This window comes from Mustelus asterias, chromosome 22 (genome assembly GCF_964213995.1).
Source record: "Mustelus asterias chromosome 22, sMusAst1.hap1.1, whole genome shotgun sequence".
In the NCBI taxonomy this organism is placed as follows: domain Eukaryota; kingdom Metazoa; phylum Chordata; class Chondrichthyes; order Carcharhiniformes; family Triakidae; genus Mustelus; species Mustelus asterias.
This window is the reverse complement of record NC_135822.1, coordinates 58,332,000-58,352,974: the sequence shown is the minus strand read 5'-3', so window position 1 is coordinate 58,352,974 and position 20,975 is coordinate 58,332,000. Positions and strand designations below refer to the sequence as shown.

Sequence of the window (20,975 nt, the reverse complement as noted above, 5' to 3'; positions counted from 1 at the left end):
ACATGAAGGGAGTGTAGTGTTACAGTCATAGCTCGGGTGTAGAGAAAGATCAACTCAGTATATGGAAGGTCCATTCAAAAGTCTGACAGCAGCAGGGAATAAGCTGTTCTTGAGTCGGTTGGTACGTGACCTCAGACTTTTGTATCTTTTTCCCGACAGAAGAAGGTGGAAGAGAGAATGTCCGGGGTTGACCAGTTGCTGATGTCTGTGTCCCACCTCACTGCTGAATAACACGCCCTGTGTGAGGGCAGAAGGCAGCGAATATTGGCCAAGAACACAGGTTTTCCAAGTGAGATTTCACCCCTTGTGTGGCACATGAGTGCAGTACTGAGTATCAGGCCAACCTGTGACACAAGCAATGGTGGCACAGTAGGTTAACACTGCTGCCTCACAGCGCCAGGGACCCGGGTTCGATTCCTGGCCTCGGGTCACTGTCTGTGCGGAGTCTGCACGTTCTCCCCCGTGTCTGCGTCGGTTTCCCCTGGGTGCTCCGGTTTCCTCCGAAAGACATGATGGTTAGGTGTTAAATTCTCCCTCAGTGAATCCGAACAGGCGCCGGAGTGTGGCGACTGGTGGATTTTCACAGTAACTTCATTGCAGTGTTAATGTAAGCCTACTTGTGACACTAATAAATAAACTTTAAACAATGTGGACATATTGTGAAGTGACGCAGTTTGGACAAAACGAATGTGGACAGGCAACATAAAACAAGGGCTACAATCCCAGGGATGGCTAGAGGGGCAGAATGTGGGGCTATATGAGCACAAATTATGGAAGATGGCAGGGCAGGTCAAGAAGCTAAAGAACATGGGGTCCTGGGTTTTACAAATAGAGGCACCACGTACAAACACAAGGAAATTATGGTCAACCTTTTATAAATACACTGGTTCAGCTTCAACTGGAGTTGAAGCTTCAACTGGAGGGGCGGCACGGTAGCACAGTGGTTAGCACTGCTGCTTCACAGCTCCAGGGTCCTGGGTTCGATTCCCGGCTCGGGTCACTGTCTGTGTGGAGTTTGCACATTCTCCTCGTGTCTGCGTGGGTTTCCTCCGGGTGCTCCGGTTTCCTCCCACAGTCCAAAGATGTGCGGGTTAGGTTGATTGGCTATGCTAAAAAATTGCCCTTAGTGTCCTGAGATGTGTAGGTTAGAGGGATATATGGGGGTAGGGCCTGGGTGGGATTGTGGTCGGTGCAGACTCGATGGGCCGAATGGCCTCTTTCTGTACTGTAGGGTTTCTATGATTTTGTGAACAGTTTTGGGCACCGCACCTTTGGAAAGATGTCAAGGCTTGAGCAAAGAGTGCAGAAAAGATTCATGAGAATGGCTCCAGGGATGAGGAACCTCAGTTGCGAGGACAGAATGGAGAAGATTAGGGTGGCACAGTGGGTTAGCACTGCTGCCTCACAGCGCCAGGGACCCAGGTTCGATTCCGGCCTCGGGTGATTGTCCACGTGGAGTTTACCTTCTCTCTGTGTCCGCGTGGGTTTCCTCCGGGTGCTCCGGTTTCCTCCCACAGGAGGAATTGTGCCTTAGTGTCCAAAGATGTGCGGGTTCGGTGGATTGGCCATGCTAAATTGCCCCTTAGTGTCCAAAGGACGTGCAGGTTAGGTGGATTGGCCATTCTAAAATGTCCCTTCGTGTCCAAAGACCTTTGGGATGATCTTAGCAAAAAAAATTCCAAATACCGAGCGATTATTTTTTTCGGCAAGGCCGCAAATGAAATGTTGCACCTTTTTGTGCACAAAATGATGCACAATCTGATTCCTGCCAGTTGGAGGGCAGTCAATTCTCACTGGAAAACCAGCTGCTCACATTGGAGGGCGCTATTGTGCATGTGCAGATCTCTCTGTGCAACAGAACAGATCTGTCTGTCCCCCTCCTGGATATCACCCCCACCCCCTCCCCTTAGGCCCCGCCCTATCATGGCTGCGACCCTGCCTCCGACCACCAGGGGGCCCTCAATGGCCAGTCCTACCGGCAAGGCCACCATATCATGTCCCTGTTGATGGGTACCATGCATGACCCTTGCCGGTGAGGCCATTAAGGAAAGTGAGCCCGGACGATTCCGTCCCAAGCCCACTAATTATTATGCAATTCAAATTTAAATATTCAAATCAGCCTCAGGCAGGGCAAGGCGGATCACGCCGAAAACCCGGGGTTGGTAAGATCACGAGATGCAAGAAAGACCACTTGGGGCGGCACGGTGGCACAGTGGTTAGCGCTGCTGATTCACAGCGCCAGGGACCCGGGTTTGATTCCAGCCTCGGGTCACTGTCTGTGTGGAGTCTGCAAGTTCTCCCCGTGTCTGCCAGGGTTTCCTCCGAGTGCTCCAGTTTCCTCCCACACTCCAAAGATATGTGGGTCAGGTGGATTGGTCACACTAAATTATCCCTTAGTGTCTAAAGATGAGCAGGTTAGGGGGATTGGCCATGCTAAATTGTCCCTTAGTGTCCAAAGATGTGCAGGTTAGGTGGATTGGCCATGCTAAATTGCCCCTTAGTGTCCAAAGATGTGTAGGTTAGGGGGATTGGCCATTCTAAATTGTCCCTTAGTGTCCAAAAATGTGTAGGTTAGGTGGATTGGCCATGCTAAATTGTCCCTTAGTATCCAAAGATGTGCGGGTTAGGTGGATTGGCCAGGCTAAATTGCCCCTTTGTGTCCAAAGATGTGTAGGTTAGGTGGATTGGCCATGCTAAATTGCCCCTTAGTGTCCAAAGATGTGTAGGTTAGGTGGATTGGCCATGCTAAATTGCCCCTTAGTGTCCAAAGATGTGCAGGTTAGGTGGATTGGTCATGCTAAATTGTCCCTAAGTGTCAGGGGGACTTGTAGGTAGATAAGTGGGGTTATGGGGATAAGGCCTGGGTGGGATTGTGGTTGGTGCAGACTCAATGGGCCAAATGGCCTCCTCCTGCGCTGATTTTATGATTCTATGAAACTGGGAGTGAACCCGATTTTATTTTCACCTCACGCGCGATCTCACTGGTTTGCCATGTCGATCGGCAGTGTGACGTGCCGGTAGGATCGCCCCCGGTGGCCTATTGAATGGCTTGTCGCGTTTTTGTGCCCTCCCCATCCCCCTACTGTGATAGAGCTGTAAAATACCATCGGCTATGGTTACCTTACAGAGGCTTCCTTTTGGGTTCGCAGTCATGGTATGCAACAATTTAGGATTGGAGAAGGGTGGGTCCAATGGAGTCCAGCTCCCCCTTGTCCAAGAACGTTTAAAATCAAGGCTGACACACTAGCGCAGTACTGTGGGAGTGCAGCACTGCGGGAGCTGCCGCCTTAGAATAGAAGAATCTCTACAGAGCAGAAGGAGACCATTCAGCCCATTGCGGCTGCACTGGCAATGATCCCACCCAGGCCCTATCCCCGTAACCCCACATATTATCCCTGCTAATAACCCTATAACTAGGGTCAATTTAGCAATTTAGCCTGTAACCCCATATATTGGCCCTGCTAGACCCCTGACATTAAGGGGCAATTTAACACGGCCAGCCCACCTAACCAGCACATCTTTGGAGTGTGGGAGGAAACTGGAACACCCGGAGGAAACCCACGCAGACACGGGGAGAACATGCAGACTCCACACAGACAGTGACTCAAGCCGGGAATCGAACCTGGGTACCTGGCGCTGTGAGGCAGCAGTGCCAATCACTGTGCCACTGTGCCACCCTGCTTTTGGAGGGTCCTTCCTGCCCATTGGTGGGGGGTGGTTGGAAATATCCCAGGGCGCTATTGTGAAGAGGAGCAGAGCAATTCTCCCCCGGTGCCCTGGCCGATACTTATCCTCCAATCAATGTTGCAGAAACGGACTATCTGGTCGCTATCGCGTGGCTGTTAGTGGGAGCTTGCTGCACGCAAATTGGTTGCTTGCGTTATAACCGTGACGACACTGACTGCGGGTGCTTTGAGATGTCCGGTGTTGTGTAATTACAAAGAACAAAGAAAATTACAGCACAGGAACAGGCCCTTCGGCCCTCCAGGCCTGCACCGACCATGCTGCCCGACTGAACTAAAACCCTCTACCCTTCCGGGGACCATATCCCTCTATTCCCATCCTATTCATGTATTTGTCAAGACGCCCCTTAAAACTCACTATTGTATCTGCTTCCACTACCTCCCCTGGCAGCGAGTTCCAGGCACCCACCACCCTCTGGGTAAAAAATCTGTCTCGTACATCCCCTTTAAACCTTGCCCCTCGCACCTTAAACCTGTGCCCCCGAGTAATTCCCTCTTCCACCCTGGGGAAAAAAGCTTCTGACTATCCACTCTGTCCATGCCCCTCATAATCTTGTAGACTTCTATCAGGTGCCCCCCCCCCCTCTTCTGCCCCACCCCCCCCGCAACCCCGCAACCCTCCCTCAGCCTCCGCCGTTCTCCCTTTCCCCCAGAGAGCACTCAATTATGTGGAGCTGGCGATGATTAAATATGCTTTGATCAATCGCCGGCCTGCTTACAGTATTGTACCATTGAGGCAGTTGCCAAGGCAACCATGCTGTACTGAGGTAGCGGGGGGGCGGGGAAGGATGATGGCGGGGGGGTGCTTGAGATGTCACTGAAATGGGAAGTGCTTCTCGGAAATGGAAAGCAAGAAGAAACTTATGGTGGATGACCTTGGGAAATTATTATCCTCTCAGACAAATAATAAATCTACAACAACAGGCAGATGTGATCTCATTGGCATCTCAGGAGATTTACTGCTCAAGCAGCAATTTATTCCAGGCAACGATGAGGATCTCACCCCGTAGATCTCTGTGGGTTTTGAACCGCTGAAAAAGAGGCCTCTGACAGCCAGAAGCAGGCTTCGTGGCTCCACAGCGTGTTTTTTTTGGTGATATTGCTTTGTCATTCTTGCCTCCTTTTTACCCCCTGCTTCTCCCTGGAAATGGATTTACCCAGCTGATGACCAGCTGGGAGGGAGGCAACAGGCTGCAAATTATGCTCTCAGCTTTGCACTGTTAGTTCTTGCCGTCACATCTCCCTTAATATTGGCAATAGGAGGGTGAGCCTCCAGGGTACAACGTAAGGCCCTATTCCTTCATCTGCAAAGAATTTTTTTTTTCCAGTGCTTTTTTGCTTTCCCCGCCCCTGGATAAGGCTGGTTCGTTCGCAGATATCTGTGCTCTTTTGAAATTTGCTTGTTCCATTTTTGGAACAGAAAAAAGGATGCGCTTGCTGTTCTCTGCGAAGCCGGAAGCTTCCAGCACCAAAAGGCATTTGGATTGACAAAGCGAAGGACATGCAGTGATATTCTGGTACCCAGCCTGTGCAGAATGCTATAACAGCTGCTCAGAGAGTCACAGAGAGAGGGAGACGGACAGACGGACACAGAGCTGCTAGTGGCAACGGTGAGTACCGAGGAACCATCATAAATATAATGCTCTGCGCACGTTTGCCATTCCTCTTACCTTCTGCAAGATGACTCCCCTTCCTGTTTCAGGAGCAGCGGATTCCTGTGTTCCTCAACATGTCGGGGAGTGCCTCCCAGGCTGTATGGAAAAGGGGAAGGGGATGAGATTCGATGTGTGAGAGAGAGAGAGGGGGGAAGAAAGTCATGCTTCAATAGCCAGATAAACGGACTGAATTGTAACGCCGTTCACATCTTTCGCAGGCATTTATATATCCTGGTTATAATAGTTCAGGTTAACCTGTCGTGTCAGGTTAAATCATCGCCAGTCAGCTCTCCCCCCTCAAAGGGCAGAGCAGGCTATGGTCATCTGGGACTATGGTGGCTTTACTTTACCTATCGTGTCCGAGTCCCCATTACTGGAATTTTCATAGAATCATAGAATCCCGACAGTGCAGAAGGAGGCCATTCGGCCCATCGAGTCTGCACCGACCACAATCCCACCCAGGCCCCTATCCCCGTAACCCCTCATATTTACCCTGCTAATCCCCCTGACACTAAAGGGCAATTTAGCACGGCCAATCCACCTAATCAGCACGTCTTTCAGACTGTGGGAGGAAGCCGGAGCACCCGGAGGAAACCCATGCAGACACGGGGAGAACGTGCAGACTCCGCACAGTGACCCCAAGCCGGGAATCGAACCCACCCGGATCCCTGGCACTGTGAGGCAGCAGTGCTAACCCACGGTGCCACCGTGCCGCCCCTTTTGTGAATGAGCCCATTTTGTGAATGGACTTTACCATGCCCTGGACACCGGCATCCTCCAACAAACCCCCGAAAATAGCGATGATATAAATGATTTAAGAAAGCGTTTAATTTTGTGTAGCTTGCATGTTCTCCCCCGTGTCTGCGTGGGTTTCCTCCGGGTGCTCCGGTTTCCTCCCACGCTCCAGAGATGTGCGGGTTAGGTGAAATATTTGAAAGGTGTGGTTGGATGAGAATTTCTATCGCATGATCGTGAGGCTATGTACAGTTGTGTGACATGAGGTGCCAACATTCGGGATTGTGTGTCATGGGCAATAGAATGAGGGTAACATTTCCCTCTTGGAAGCCTGATTGGGTTTCTGTAAATGGCATTCGCTCTGCTTATCGGTGCTGCTGTGGACTTTCCATTGTAAATTCTTTTCCGTTCGAGAGAGAGCCACTCTCCCTGCTCACCATCACTGACCCGTGATTCGTGGTGTAAATGGCAAGGCCATTGGGTGAGGTTGTGATGGCCCCCACAGCCAAACAGCCCACCACACTTTCGACGGCTACTGGAAGAACGCGAGGGGCCACTCACCTGAAGAAGGGGCTTGGAGCTCCGAAAGCTTGTGTGGCTTTTGCTACCAAATAAACCTGTTGGACCTTAACCTGGTGTTGTTAAACTTCTTATCGGGGAAAGGCCAGGTCTCAGTTCTTGGCCTGTAACCTCACCCCCTCCCGGGGACCCTGCTTCTCCAGGAAGCACAGAGGGAGTAAGGAGAAGAGAAACTGTCATTTTGGAGCGCATGTTTCACATGACTGAGACGTTCCCGAAAAAAGTCACTGCGCATAGCAGATTTGTGCACAGCAAGATCCCACCAACCACAGATGGGCTGTAGGGCCAGGTGGTCTCCTTTTTGGTCATGTAGGCTGAGGATCCTGGCAAGGGCAGCCTTCCTCCTTTCCCCTTCAAATAGTCCCGTGGGACCTTTCACAACCACCCACAGCATTCCCCAACTCAGCATCCCGTTCAGCGGATGACACCCCTCACCCTCAGCACTGCCGCCCAACAACTGACGGACTCAGAGGGAGGACTATTCCTCGTACGGGAGGCAAACTGATAGGCCAAGGAAAGGGGGCTTGAAGGGAGTGGCCAACTGAGGCAGGGCGATCGACGCTTGAGAGAGAACCTTGGTCTGAAGACCCTCAGGAATATCAGGACTGAGGTGGGGGGGGGGGGGGGGGGGGGGGGAATTTCTTCACCCGGAGGGTTGCGAATCTCTGGGATTCTCCACCCCAGAGGGCTAGGGAGGTTCCATCATTGGCTGCATTTAAAGTCGGAATTAGCAGGAGTTTTGCTCCCTCAAGGAACGTGTGAATGGGCAGGAAGTATGCAGGAGGTCGGCTATTATCGTATTGAATGGCAGGGCAGGCTCGAGGGGCCGAATGGTCCACTCCTGATCCTATTTTTTAACGTCCTTATTTGTTCTTGATTACAAGAACGCAGAAAGTTCTTGAACTTACCTCAGCAAAACTCCGATTCATGTGGTAACAACTGGAATACAAACTCGTATTCATCTCCATCAGTGTTTCGACGGGGTGGTGATGGCCTAGTGGTATTATCGATAGACTATTAATCCAGAAACTCAGTTCTGGGACCCGGGTTCGAATCCCCGCCACGGCAGATGGTGGAATTTAAATTCAATTTTTAAAAATCTGGAATTAAGAATCTACTGATGACCATGAAACCATTGTTGGAAAAACCCATCTGGTTCACTAATGTCCTTTAGGGTAGGAAATCTGCCGTCCTTACCCGGTCTGGCCTACATGTGACTCCAGAGCCACAGCAATGTGGTTGATTCTCGACTGTCCTCCAAGGGCAACTAGGGATGGGCAATAAATGCTGGCCCAGCCAGCGACGCCCATGTCCCACGAATGAATTTTTAAAAAATCATGGTGATCTGGGAGGAAATATCAAGGCTACAAGCAAATTGAGAGTTTCAGATGGTTTATATGTGGAATTCTTGCCGGGATCCATTATACAAATTGGAACTGCAACACATTGTGTAGGACATAGCTCTGTCTCCAACTTCTAAAAATGCCTGCCAACTGCCTTGGCAACTGATGCCAACTGACTGGCACTGGCCGGCACATTGCCACAGTGGGTTAGCACTGTTGTCTCATGGTGTCAGGGACCCGGGTTCGATTCCCGGCTTGGGTGACTGTGCGGAGTCTCCACATTCTCCCTGTGTCTGCGTGGGTTTCCTCCCGGTGCTCCACTTTCCTCCCACAGTCCGAAAGACGTGCTGGTTCAGTGCATCGGGCCGTGCTAAATTCTCCCTCAGTGTACCCGAACAGGCGCCGGAGTGTGGCGACTAGGGGATTGTCACAATAACTTCATTGCAGTGTTAATGTCAGCCTACTCTAATAAACTTTAAACTGGTACCTGCCTGGCAACTGATGCCAACTGTCAACTGTTGCCAGCAAAGAACAACCTCAAGCCTATCACCAGCTTCCGATGGTTAGGTGCATTGGCCGTGCTAATTGACCCTTAGTGTCAGGAGGATTAGCAGGGTAAATGTGTGGGGTTAAGTGAATAGGGCTTGGGTGGGATTGTGGATGGTACTGACTCGATGGGCCAAATGGCCTCTTTCTGTACTGTAGGGATTCTATGATTCTATGATATCCTGATATTCTAACATAGTGTCACCTGCCACGTGTGCCATGTACCCACTTATTCACCACACTTGCTATGATAATATCAGGTACTGGAAGCTTATTAATTCCCTTGGCCTGGAAAGGTCGATTATAGCACCAGATATTACCCCAATAGCTGTGCTGAATTTTCTATTTGGGCTGGATACTCCAGAATGGGCAGTGTTGAGGAATCGACCTTACTTCTCTGTATCTGTTACTCCTGAAATGGAGATGTCAGCAGTTAGTTGTAGCTGTTTTTTGATTTGATTTATTATTGTCACATGTATTGGGATGCAGTGAAAAGTATTGTTTCTTGCGCGCTATACAGACAAAGCATACCGTTCATAGAGAAGGAAAGGAGAGAGTGCAGAATGTAGTGTTACAGTCAGCGTGTAGAGAAAAATCAACTTAACGTAAGGTAGGTCCATTCAAAAGGCAGCAGGGAAGAAGCTGTTCTCGAGTCGGTTGGTACGTGACCTCAGACTTTTGTATCTTTTTCCCGACGGAAGAAGGTGGAAGAGAGAATGTCCGGGGTGCGTGGGGGTCCTTGATTATGCTGGCTGCTTTTCCCGAGACAGCGGGAAGTGTAGACAGAGTCAATGGATGGGAGGCTGGTTTGCGTGATGGATTGGGCTACGTTCACAACCCTTTGTAGTTCCTTGCGGTCTTGGTCAGAGCAGGAGCCAGACCAAGCTGTGATACATCCGGAAAGGATGCTTTCTGTGGTGCGCCTGTAAAAATTGGTTTCAAGTTACCTTCCCTGACTTTTCTCGTACATGCCAATGTCGACATGTCCTTTCTCAGCACTATTTGTCCTTGTGTCTTTTCTACCAAATGATTGCTGAATTGCAATTACGCCTCTGAAGATCATATTTCAAAGCAGCAGTCGAGAGAAATGCCAAAAAAAGACTCTCTCTCTGCTCATCATATCCCAATCACAGAGGCGGACGGCTGCATTTGTACTCAATGCGTTACTCAGCCCCCCCTCATGATGCACTTAATGATGCCTTCATAGCGAGAGGATTGGAGTAGAGGAATAGGGATGTTTTGCTGCAGTTGTATAGGGCGTTGGTGAGGCCACACCTGGAGTATTGTGTGCAGTTTTAGTGTCCTTATCTGAGGAAGGATGTCCTTGCGATAGAGGGAGTGCAGCGAAGGTTTACCAGGCTGATTCCTGGGATGGCAGGTCTGTCATATGAGGAGAGACTAAGTCGGTTAGGATTATATTCACCGGAGTTTAGAAGAGTGAGAGGGGATCTCATAGAGACTTATAAAATTCTAGCAGGGTTAGACAGGGTAGATTCAGAAAGAATGTTCCCGATGGTGGGGGAGTCCAGAACCAGGGGGTCATAGTTTGAGGATAAGGGGTAAACCTTTTAGGACTGAGGTGAGGAGAAATTTCTTCACCCAGAGGGTGGTGAATGTGTGGAATTCACTCCCACAGAAAATAGTTGAGGCCAAAACATTGTCTGATTTCGAGAAGAAATTAGATATAGCTCTTGGGGCTAAATTCTCCTCGTGTCTGCGTGGGTTTCCTCCGGGTGCTCCGGTTTCCTCCCACAGTCCAAAAATGTGCGGGTTAGGTTGATTGGCCAGGTTAAAAAAAATTGTCCCTTAGAGTCCTGGGATGCGTAGGTTAGAGGGATTAGCGGGTAAAAATATGTGGGGGTGGGGCCTGGGTGGGATTGTGGTCGGTGCGGACTCGATGGGCCGAATGGCCTCCTTCTGCACTGTAGGGTTTCTATGTTTCTAAAGGGATCGAAGGATATGGGGGGAAGGGGGGATCAGGATATCGAATTGGATGATCAGCCATGATCATAATGAATGGTGGAGCAGGTTCGAAGGGCCAAATGGCCTTCTCCTAAATTCTATCTTAAACCACAACATCATTTTGCCTCCGAATTCTATCCACTGAGCAGCAACACCTGAGGTTTAGAGTTGTTGATATTTTGTCTATTTTAAGTGGATCAGTGAATCGCATTCTCAGCTCACAGTCAGGAAGTTGCCAGCTCAAGACTCGCTCCAGGATCTGAGCACAAAATCCAGGCTGACACTCCCAGTGCAGCACTGAGGGAGTGCTGGACTGTTGGAGGAGCTGTCTCTCAGATGAGATATTAAACAGAGGCCCTTTCTGCCCCCGAGGGAAAATGAACCGTTGACACTGTTCTGAAGGTGAGCAGCAGAGGTCACCCCAGTGTCCTGCCCAATAGTTATCCCTCACAGTACAAAAGTTGGCAAATTATATTACAGTTGTATAAAACATTGGTTAGGCCACATTTGGAATATTGTGTCCAATTCTGGTCGTCACACTACCAGAAGGATGTTGGGGCTTTGGAGGGAGTACAGAAAAGGTTTACCAGGATGTTGCCTGGTATGGAGGGTATTAGCTATGAGGAGAGATTGAATAAACTGGGATTGTTCTCCCGGGAAAGACGGAGGCTGAGGGGGCGACCTGATAGAAGTTTATAAAATTATGAGGGGTATAGATTGGGTGGACAGTTGGAAGCTTTTTCCCAGGGCAGAAATGACAATTACAAGGGGGCACAAGTTCAAGGTAAGGGGGGAAAGGTTCAGTGGAGATGTGCGGGGGAAGGTTTTTTACACAGAGGGTGGTGGGGGCCTGGAATGCACTGCCAAGTGAGGTGGTTGAGGCAGTTACATTAGTGACATTTAAGACTTATCTGGATAGACACATGAACAAATGGGAAATAGAGGGATATAAGCAGTTCGTTTAGATAAGTAAGCATGGTCGGCACAGGCTTGGAGGGCTGAAGGGCCTGTTCCTGTGCTGTACTGTTCTTTGTTCTTTGTTCTCAGTTAGCCTCACACAAACTGGTCGTGATCATACTGCTGGTTTGTGGGATCTTGCTGTGTGCATACTGAGTGCCATGTTACCTAATTACAACAGCGACTACACGTCTTTGGCTGTAAAGTACTTTGGGACATCTGTAAGGCGCTATATAAATGCAAGTTTGCCTTTTGGACACTTTTTCCAAACAGCTCTCGGTGTTTAAAATGCTCGATCCATCCAATGCTGGAGGTTTGGCATCGCAATCCGAGTCCAGGATTTAGTGGGTTATTCCACAACCAAAAAAGATAGATTAATCTATGTAAAACTAAACGTGCAAAAATCTCAGAGAAAAGAGCATCACCACTGATCTGGCAGCACCACCACTTGGAGGTTCCCGTCCGAGCCACTCACCATCCTGACTTGGAAATATATCGGCCATTCCTTCACTGTCGCTGGGTCAGAATACTGGAGATCCCTCCCTAGCAGCACTGTGGGTATACCTACCCCACAGGGACTGCAGCAGGTTCAAGAAGGCGCCTCACCCACCACCTTCCCAAGGGGGAATTAGGGATGGGCAATAAATGTTGGGTTAGGTGGATTGGCCATGCTAAATTCTCCCTCATTGTCATGGGAATTAGCAGGGTAAATATGTGGGGTTATGGGGATAGGGCCTGGGTGGGCTTGTGGTTGGTGCAGACTCGATGGGCCGAATGGCCTCCTTCTGCGCTGTAGGGATTCTACGAAAGCTGGATGTTACGGTGTAAACTCAGCGAGGGAGCCTCTGTTCATACTTGCTCATCGTCCGAATCGACGATATAAATGCTTTCATTTTCACATTGTTACGACACCGGGTTGTATAAACGAGGTAAGCCAAGAATTCCGAAGCCTTTTACACCGAAATTTGAGGACTTGACCTCAGCTTGAGGTCAAGGTTTAATGCTGCAATATTGATTCTAATCTTGCCCTGAGAATCAAATCCAGCAACTTACCTCATTGTGCTTCTCAACTAATCGATAAAGATAACCTACATCTGAAAATAGAATGGTCTATAATGTCAAGAATTGAATAAATTCACCATTGTTTTGTTAGTTAGATTGATTTTGGAGTTTGGTTTAAAGTTTCATTATTAGTGTCACAAGTCGGCTCACATTAACACTGCAATGAAGTTACTGTGAAAATGCCCTAGTCGCCACACTCCGGCGCTTGTTCAGACACACTGAGGAAGAATTTAGCACCTAACCAGCACGTCTTTTGGACTGTGGGAGGAAACCGGAGCACCCGGAGGAAACCCACGCAGACATGGGGAGAACGTGCAGACGCCACACAGACAGTGACCTGAGGCTGGAATCGAATCCGGGTCCCTGGCGCTGTGAGGCAGCAGTGCTAACCACTGTCACTGTCTGTGCAGAGTCTGCACGTTCTCCCCGTGTCTGCGTGGGTTTCCTCCGGGTGCTCCGGTTTCCTCCCACAGTCCAAAGATGTGCTGGTTAAGTGCATTGGCCGTGCTAAATTCTCCCTCAGTGTAACCCGAACAGGCGCCGGAGTGTGGCGACTAGGGGATTTTCACAGTAACTTCATTGCAGTGTTAATGTAAGCCGACTTGTGAGGCTAATAATTAGACTTGAACTTTCAAGGGGGAGAGGGAGGATGGCATTCCGAATAGCTCAGTTGGTGAGCTGGTGCAGACACGATGGGCCGAATGGCCTTGTTTTATGCTCTAAACATTCTGTGATTCTGCCAAGTAACTGCATAGCAAAGGTCATATGTAGATGCAACAAGAGAATGTGTATATACAGCAAGAGGCTGTGTGTATACAATCGGAGACTCTGTGTACAGAGAAGGTACTGGGGAGGGGGACAGTATGAGGGGGATGTGGTATAGATAGAAGAAAGGGATAGTTTTTAAAGTTTATTTATTAGTGTCACAAGTAGGCTTACATTAACACTGCAATGAGGTTACTGTGAAAATCCCCTAGCCACACTCCGGCGCCTGTTTGGGTACACTGAGGGAGAATTTAGCATGGTCAATACACTTAACTAGCACATCTTTCGGACTGTGGGAGGAAACCGGAGCACCCGGAGGAAACCCACGCAGACACGGGGAGAACGTGCAAACTCCACACAGACAGTAACCCAAGCCGGGAATCAAACCCAGGTCCCTGGACTGTGAGGCAGTAGTGCGAACCACCCTGCTGCCCTCATGAATGTCGGGCTCTCATAGGGAGCTGGGATGGGGAGGAGAAATGTTCCATCATTGTCCCAGAATGCTGCCAGTGACCTGGGAGCATTACTTACCTGTTACCAAAAGAGACATTTGATTCCTCAACTCCCGCTTTTCAACAAATCACGAAAGGTTGCCCTTCATTCCAGGTTAATTTTTCCACCCTCTGTTGGGAGACATTAGTTAAAACCCTTCTGCGTTCAACTTCTGCCAAGTTACATAGATTTGAGAGCTCTGGGCTTGTGTCTCATAGAAGTCTACAAGACTATGAGGGGCATGGACAGAGTGGATAGTCAGAAACTTTTTCCCAGGGTTGAAGAGTCAATTACTCCGGGGCATAGGTTTAAGGTGCGAGGGGCAAGGTTTAAAGGAGGCAAGTTTATTCACACAGAGGGTGGTGGGTGCCTGGAACTCGCTGCCGGGGAAGGTAGTGGAAGCAGATACGATAGTGACTTTTAAGGGGCGTCTGGACAAATACATGGAAAGGACGGGAATAGAGGGATATGGTCCCTGGAAGAGGAGGGGGTTTTAATTCAGACGGGCAGCATGGTTGGTGCAGGCTTGGAGGGCCGAAGGGCCGGCTCCTGTGCTGTAATTTTCTTTGTCCTTTGTTCTTTCTCATTTCATCCCTTTTCCAAGTCTCCCTGAAGCACTATCTTCGGAGTTTGTTTTAATGTAAAGCCTGGGGTCTAAGGGAGGTCCATTTACCGAAGAGTTGTCCTTCACAAACCCAAAGAGTGGTTCGTTGGAATATGCAACTCGCTGCCACAGGGCGTGGTTGAGACAAATGGTTTCAGGGGAATCTAGATAAGTACACGAGTGGGAAAGGAATAGAAGGTTATGTCGATACGGTGAGACAGAGACAGAGGAGTGGGAGAAAATAGATCCAAAGATGTTTCGTGGCAGACCCTACTCTCCATATCCCTCTATTCCCATCCTATTCATGTATTTGTCCAGATGCCCCTTAAAAGTCACTATCGTATCTGCTTCCACTCCCTCCCCCGGCAGCGAGTTCCAGGCACCCACCACCCTCTGGGTAAAAAAAACCTGCCTCATACATCTTTAAACCTTGCCCCTCGCACCTTAAACCTATGCCCCCTAGTAATTGGCTCTTCCTCCCTGGGGAAAAAGCTCTTGCAGTTTTTAAGATACCACTTTGAATTATCAAAAGGGCTAATTTCTCCCAACATCTGACTGTCCAAATTAACCAAAGTCGATAACTCTTGGGGCTCTGGCAGGAGGCCATGTGAAATGCACAGACCCAAGGGAGGCGACGGCCTTGTGGTATTATCACTAAACTATTCTTCCAGAAACTCAGTTAATGTTCTGGGGACACGGGTTCGAATCCCGCCACAGCAGATGGTGGAATTTGAATTCAATAATTGAAAGATAAAATCTGGAATTGAGAATCTACCTGATGACCATGAAACCATTGTCGATTGTCAGAAAAGGACGAATGTCCTTTAGGGAAGGAAATCTGCCGTCCTTACCTGATCTGGCCTACATGCGACTCCAGAGCCACAGCAATGTGGTTGACTCTCAACTGCCCTCTGAACAAGGGTAACTAACAATGGGCAATAAATGCTGACCAGCCAGCGATGCCCATGTCCCATGAATGAATAAAAAAAACAGGCATTATCCACAGCCCTCCCTTTGACTGAACAGACAACTGTATGCCTATATAGCACCGAATAAAAGATCCCAAGACCTTACAAAGCAAAATTAGTCATGAAGCCACGTACAGTGATGTTCGGGAAGATGGCCAAATAGGTATGTTTTAAGGAGCATCTTAAAGGGGTAGAGAGAGAGAGATGGAAAGGTTGAGGGAGGGAACTCTGTGGAGCCCAGGGTCTTAGCAGCTGAAGGCACAGCCGCCAACTGCACAGCTGTTGAATTCGATTATGAGGCCAGGATTAGGGGAGAGCGGAGATCTCAGAAGGTTGAGGGACTGGTGGAAATTGCTGAGCCAGGGAGGGGGTGAGGCATTTGAAAATGAGGGTGAAACTTCTGAAATCGAGCGGGGTTGCCAAAAAGCGAGACAAGGTGGGTCAGTGAGGAGGACTTGGCGCAAGTCCTGCATGCACGCAGACAGAAATCTCCAATCATGGAATCATGGGAGGCCACTTGGCCCATTGCGGCAGTGCTGGCCCTTTGAAAGAGCTATCCAATTAGCCCCTACTATTTCCTCATGTGTCAAACCTTGTTGGATAATGCACCTGTGAAGCGCTTTGGGGGCCATTTTACTATATTAAGGGCGCTATAATTAATGCAAGTTGATTAGCACAGCGGCAGGGACCCGGGTTCGATTTCAGCCTCGGGTGACTGTCTGGGTGGAGTTTGCACTCTCTCCCCATGTCCGCGTGGGTTTCCTCCGGTTTCCTCCCACACTCCAAAGATGTGCAGGTTAGGTGGATTGGCCATGCTCAACTGCCCCTTAATGTTCCAAGGGTGTCTCTACACCCTAGCCATGACTTCTGGGGTGATCAGTAAGTTTGCGGACGACACGAAAATGGCTGGACTTGCAGATAGTGAGGAACATTGTCAGAGGCTACAGAAGGATATAGATAGGCTGGAAATTTGGGCAAAGAAATGGCAGATGGAGTTCAATCCTGATAAATGCGAAGTGATGCATTTTGGTAGAACTAACGTACGGGGGAGCTATACGATAAATGGCAGAACCATAAAGGGTGTAGATATGCAGAGGGATCTGGGTGTGCAAGTCCACAGATCCTTGAAGGTGACGTCACAGGTGGAGAAGGTAGTGTATAAGCCATATGGCATGCTTGCCTTTATAGGACGGGGCATAGAGTATAAAAGTTGGGGTCTGATGTTGCAGTTGTATAGAACGTTGGTTCAGCCGCGTTTGGAATACTGCGCCCAGTTCTGGTCGCCACACTACCGGAAGGACGTGGAGGCTTTAGAGAGAGTGCAGAGGAGGTTTACCAGGATGTTGCCTGGTATGGAAGGGCTTAGTTATGAGGAGAGATTGGGTAAACTGGGGTTGTTCTCACTGGAAAGACGGAGGATGAGGGGTGACCTAATAGAGGTGTATAAAATTACAAAAGGCATAGATAGGGTGAACGGTGGGAAGCTTTTTCCCAGATCGGTGGTGACGTTCACGAGGGGTCATAGGTTCAAGGTGAGGGCGGGGGAGGTTTAACACGGATATCAGAAGGACATATTTTACACAGAGGGTGGTGGGGGCCTGGAATGCACTGCCGGGCAAGGTGGTGGGGGCAGACACACTGGGAACGTTTAAGACTTATCTAGATAGCCACATGAACGGAGTGGGAATGGAGGGATACAAAAGAATGGTCTAGTTTGGACCAGGGAGCGGCGCGGGCTTGGAGGGCCGAAGGTCCTGTTTCTGTGCTGTATTGTTCTTTGTTCTTTGTTTTGTTTGTTCTAACACTATATTCTGCATCCCCTCCTTTCCTTCTCTGTGAATGGTATGCTTTGTCTGTATAGCGCGCAAGAAACAATACTATACATGTGACAATAGTAAATCAAATCAAAGATATCGAGGTTAAATGGACTGGCTATGGGAAATGTGTAGAGTTACAGAGATAGAGTGGGGGGAGAGGATATGTGTAAGATATTCTGGCCTCTTCAGAGCTGTAGGGATTTTTTTTATTCATTCGTGGGACATGGGCGTCGCTGGCTGGGCCAGCATTTATTGCCCATCCCAAGTCACCCTTGGAGGGCAGTAGAGAGTCAACCACATTGCTGTGGCTCTGGAGTGACATGTAGGCCAGACCGGGTAAGGACGGCAAATTTGCTTCCCCAAACGACATTAGTGAACCAGATGGGTTTTTCTGACAATTGACAACAGTTTCACGGTCATCAGTTGATTCTTAATCCCAGATATTTTTTATTGAATTCAAATTCCACCATCTGCCGTGGTGGGATTCAAACCTGGGTCCCCAGCTGAGTCTCTGGATTAATAGTCTAGCGATAATACCACTAGGCTATCACCTCCCCTACATTTGATGATTCAATGATTCTTTTACTGACAGAACACTTGCATTACGCACAAAGGGGAGCCAGTCGATGTGGTATATTTGGACTTTCAGAAAGCATTTGACAAAGTCCCGCATAAGAGAGCATCGTGCAAGATTAAAGTGCATGGGATTGAAGGAAGTGTATTGAGATGGATCGAAAACTGGTTGGCAGAGAGGAAACAAAGAGTAGGAATTAATGGGTGCTTTTCAAATTGGCAGGCAGTAACTAGTGGGGTGCCACAGGGATTGGTGCTGGGACCCCAGCTATTCACAATATATATTAATGACTTGGACGAGGGAACAAAATGTAACATATCAAATGCAGATGATACCAAGTTGGGTGGGAGGGTGAACTGTAACGAGGATGCAGAGGTCCTTCAGAATGATCTGGACAGGTTGGGTGAGTGAGCTAATCAATGGCAGATGCAATATAATTTGGATAAATGTGAGGTTATTCACTTTGGAAGCAAAAACAAGGAGGCAGATTACTACCTGAATGGCTGTAAATTGGGAGAGGGGAATGTGCAGTGGGACCTGGGTGTCCTTGTGCACCAGTCGCTGAAGGTAAGCATGCAGGTGCAGCAGGTGGGAAAGAAAGCAAATGGCATGTTGGCCTTCATTGCGAGAGGTTTCGAGTACAGGAGCAGGGATGTGTTGTTGTAATTATACACGGCCTTGGTGAGGCCACACCTCGAATATTGTGTGCAGTTTTGGTCTCCTTTTCTGAGGAAGGATGTTCTTGCTCTCGAGGGAGTGCAGCGAAGGTTTTCCAGGCTGATTCCGAGGATGGCGGGACTGATGTATGAGGAGAGATTGACGAGGTTTGGATTGTTTTCGCTGGAGTTCAGACAAATGAGGGGGGAATCTCATAGAGACTTATAAAATTCTAACAGGACTGGACAGGGTAGATGCAGGGAGGATGTTCCCGATGGTGGGGGGAGTCCAGAACCAGGGGTCACAGTCTGAGGATTCGGGGTAGACCATTTAGGACAGAGATGAGGAGACATTTCTTCACCCAAAGAGTGGTGAGCCTGTGGAATTCATTACCACAGGAAGTAGTTGATGCCAAAACATTGAATGTATTCAAGATGCGGCTGGATATAGCACTTGGGGCGAATGGGATCAAAGGTTATGGGGAGAAAGCAGGATTAGGCTGTTGAGTTGGACGATCAGCCATGATCGTGATAAATGTCGGAGCAGGCTTGAAGGGCCGAATGGCCTCCTCCTACTCCTATCTTCGATGTTTCTATATTAGACGTTGGGAGGGGTGAAGTTAAGAATTGTTGAGTTCACAGGCAGCTGAATTGGAAATCATCCGGCCACGGTGCAGGCTGCAGCGAGTGAAGGAAGGCCGGGCCGTGTGAGACGAGGTGAGAAGCGTCTGCAGGCCCCAGGTTTTGATTCCTTCCGCTGTCTGCTGCAGCCTTTCACCCACCGAGACCGGCTGGATGCAGCGTCGGAGGATCCCGGGCAGACACTGCTCCTGCTCGCTGCACCCCCCGGGGAGACCGGCTGCCTGCCAGCGAGAGCCATGTGCAGAGGCAGACCTGGGAGACCGCAGTTTCCATGGTGACGGCAGCAGCAGGGCAGGCCCAGGGTGGAGGCAGGCTTGTTTTTCTCAGATAAGGCCCTTCGGTTCGGGTGGGGATTCACCGCACGAGAGGCACCAACAGAAATCATTATCTTAGAATACGTTTTGTTTTCTCCGTGAACTGGCTGGCGTCACAGACACAGCCATCTCCTCAGCGTCGGTTGTTAGTGCGCCCCGTTGCAGCTCCAGATGTGGAATTAAGAGGCCATCATTTGTGCCACTGGGTCAAAGCCTGTGAAAAACCGACAGAAGCAAAACTGGTACAAACTGTAAGTACCGATAAGATGTTCACATCTAGTTAATTTATTGAGACTCAAACTGTTCGGAGGGAAAGATCCTCTCTCTCTCTCTCTTTTTGCCGTATCCACATCATGACTCGACAACCCCGAGGCCTCGTGGTGTGGGCCTCAGTGCACAGGAGCAGGCCATTGGGCCCGTTATGGCTGTGTTGTCCCTTTGCAAGACAATTTCATGGGGTCACTCTCCCCTCTCCTGTCACCAGAACCTGACAAATGTCTCCCTCTCTTGGCCACGGATTGACATAAACCCAGGGGAACAATTTTGTTTCCCAGTTGCCGACTTTGATCCCGTTTTCTCTTCCAAACAAAAAACTCCCTTGTCCTTGACATCTTCTGATACGAACCTGAGTGCCGTTGGCACCGTTCCAGGGACAAGATGATTCACTTGGGCAGGCCCCTCGTGCAGAGAAGATGGATGCCATTCTACTTTCCCTTCAAAATGCCCACTTGTCATCAGGCCAGTCAGGTCGGCAAGTCCTGCAGGCTTGAAATCTTACCCTTGGAATCTGAATCTCCAGCACTGCGGATGACTGCCATTAGAAACCAAACCAGGGCCCTGACACCATCTGCCAAAGGAAATCTGCCACCCTCACCCAGTCTCACCTTGCATGTGAATCTGATTGATGACGCTTCGACCCTTGAGTTTAAACCTTTGGAAAAGGAGCCACTGGTTATTTGCCATAGCAGCGACAGATTACTGGTATATCTGATAGGAGGAGCAGTATTGGAGGACTTGGGGTTGACTGTGGTGCAAGATGTTCTCCGTGGCTCTGTGGGTAACCCGCTCGACCCTGGCCAAGACGGATAAGGGTTCAAGGCCAGAGACAAGACTCAGCCAACATTCCCAGTGCTGTACAGAGGGAGCTTGTGCTGTGAGATGGGAAGGGTTGAGGGAGTGCTGCAGTGTCAGAGGGTCAGGACTGAGGGAGTGCTGCAGTGTCAGAGGGTCAGTGCTGAGGGAGTGTCGCACTGTGAGAAGGTCAGTGCTGAGGGAGTGCTGCAGTGTCAGAGGGTCAGTACTGAGGGAGTGCTGTACTGTGAGAGGGTCAGTATTGAGGGAGTGCTGCACTGTCAGAGGGTCAGTACTGAGGGAGTGCCGCACTGTCAGAGGGTCAGTACTCAGGGGGTGCTGCACTGTCAGAGGGTCAGTGCTGAGGGAGTGCTGCACTGTCAGAGGGTCAGTACTGAGGGAGTGCTGCACTGTCAGAGGGTCAGTGCTGAGGGAGTGCTGCACTGTCAGAGGGTCAGTAGTGAGGGAGCGCTGCACTGTCAAAGGGTCA

At 49.5% G+C, this 20,975-nt stretch overlaps 1 protein-coding gene across 9 annotated transcripts in view; it reads left to right on the top strand.

The window, feature by feature from the left end:
- Positions 1–5,027: 5,027 nt before the first annotated feature.
- dmtn (dematin actin binding protein) overlaps positions 5,028–20,975 on the top strand; it is a 78,534-nt gene continuing 62,586 nt past the window's right edge. For 6 of the 9 annotated variants that reach the window (XM_078239350.1, XM_078239352.1, XM_078239355.1 and 3 more), the window contains exon 1: positions 19,524–19,665. The gene's annotated coding sequence lies outside the window, so the exon portion shown is untranslated. Of the gene's footprint in view, positions 5,354–19,456; positions 19,670–20,975 lie in introns of those variants that run through there. The other 3 variants (XM_078239348.1, XM_078239356.1, XM_078239349.1) reach the window with 3 other exon arrangements.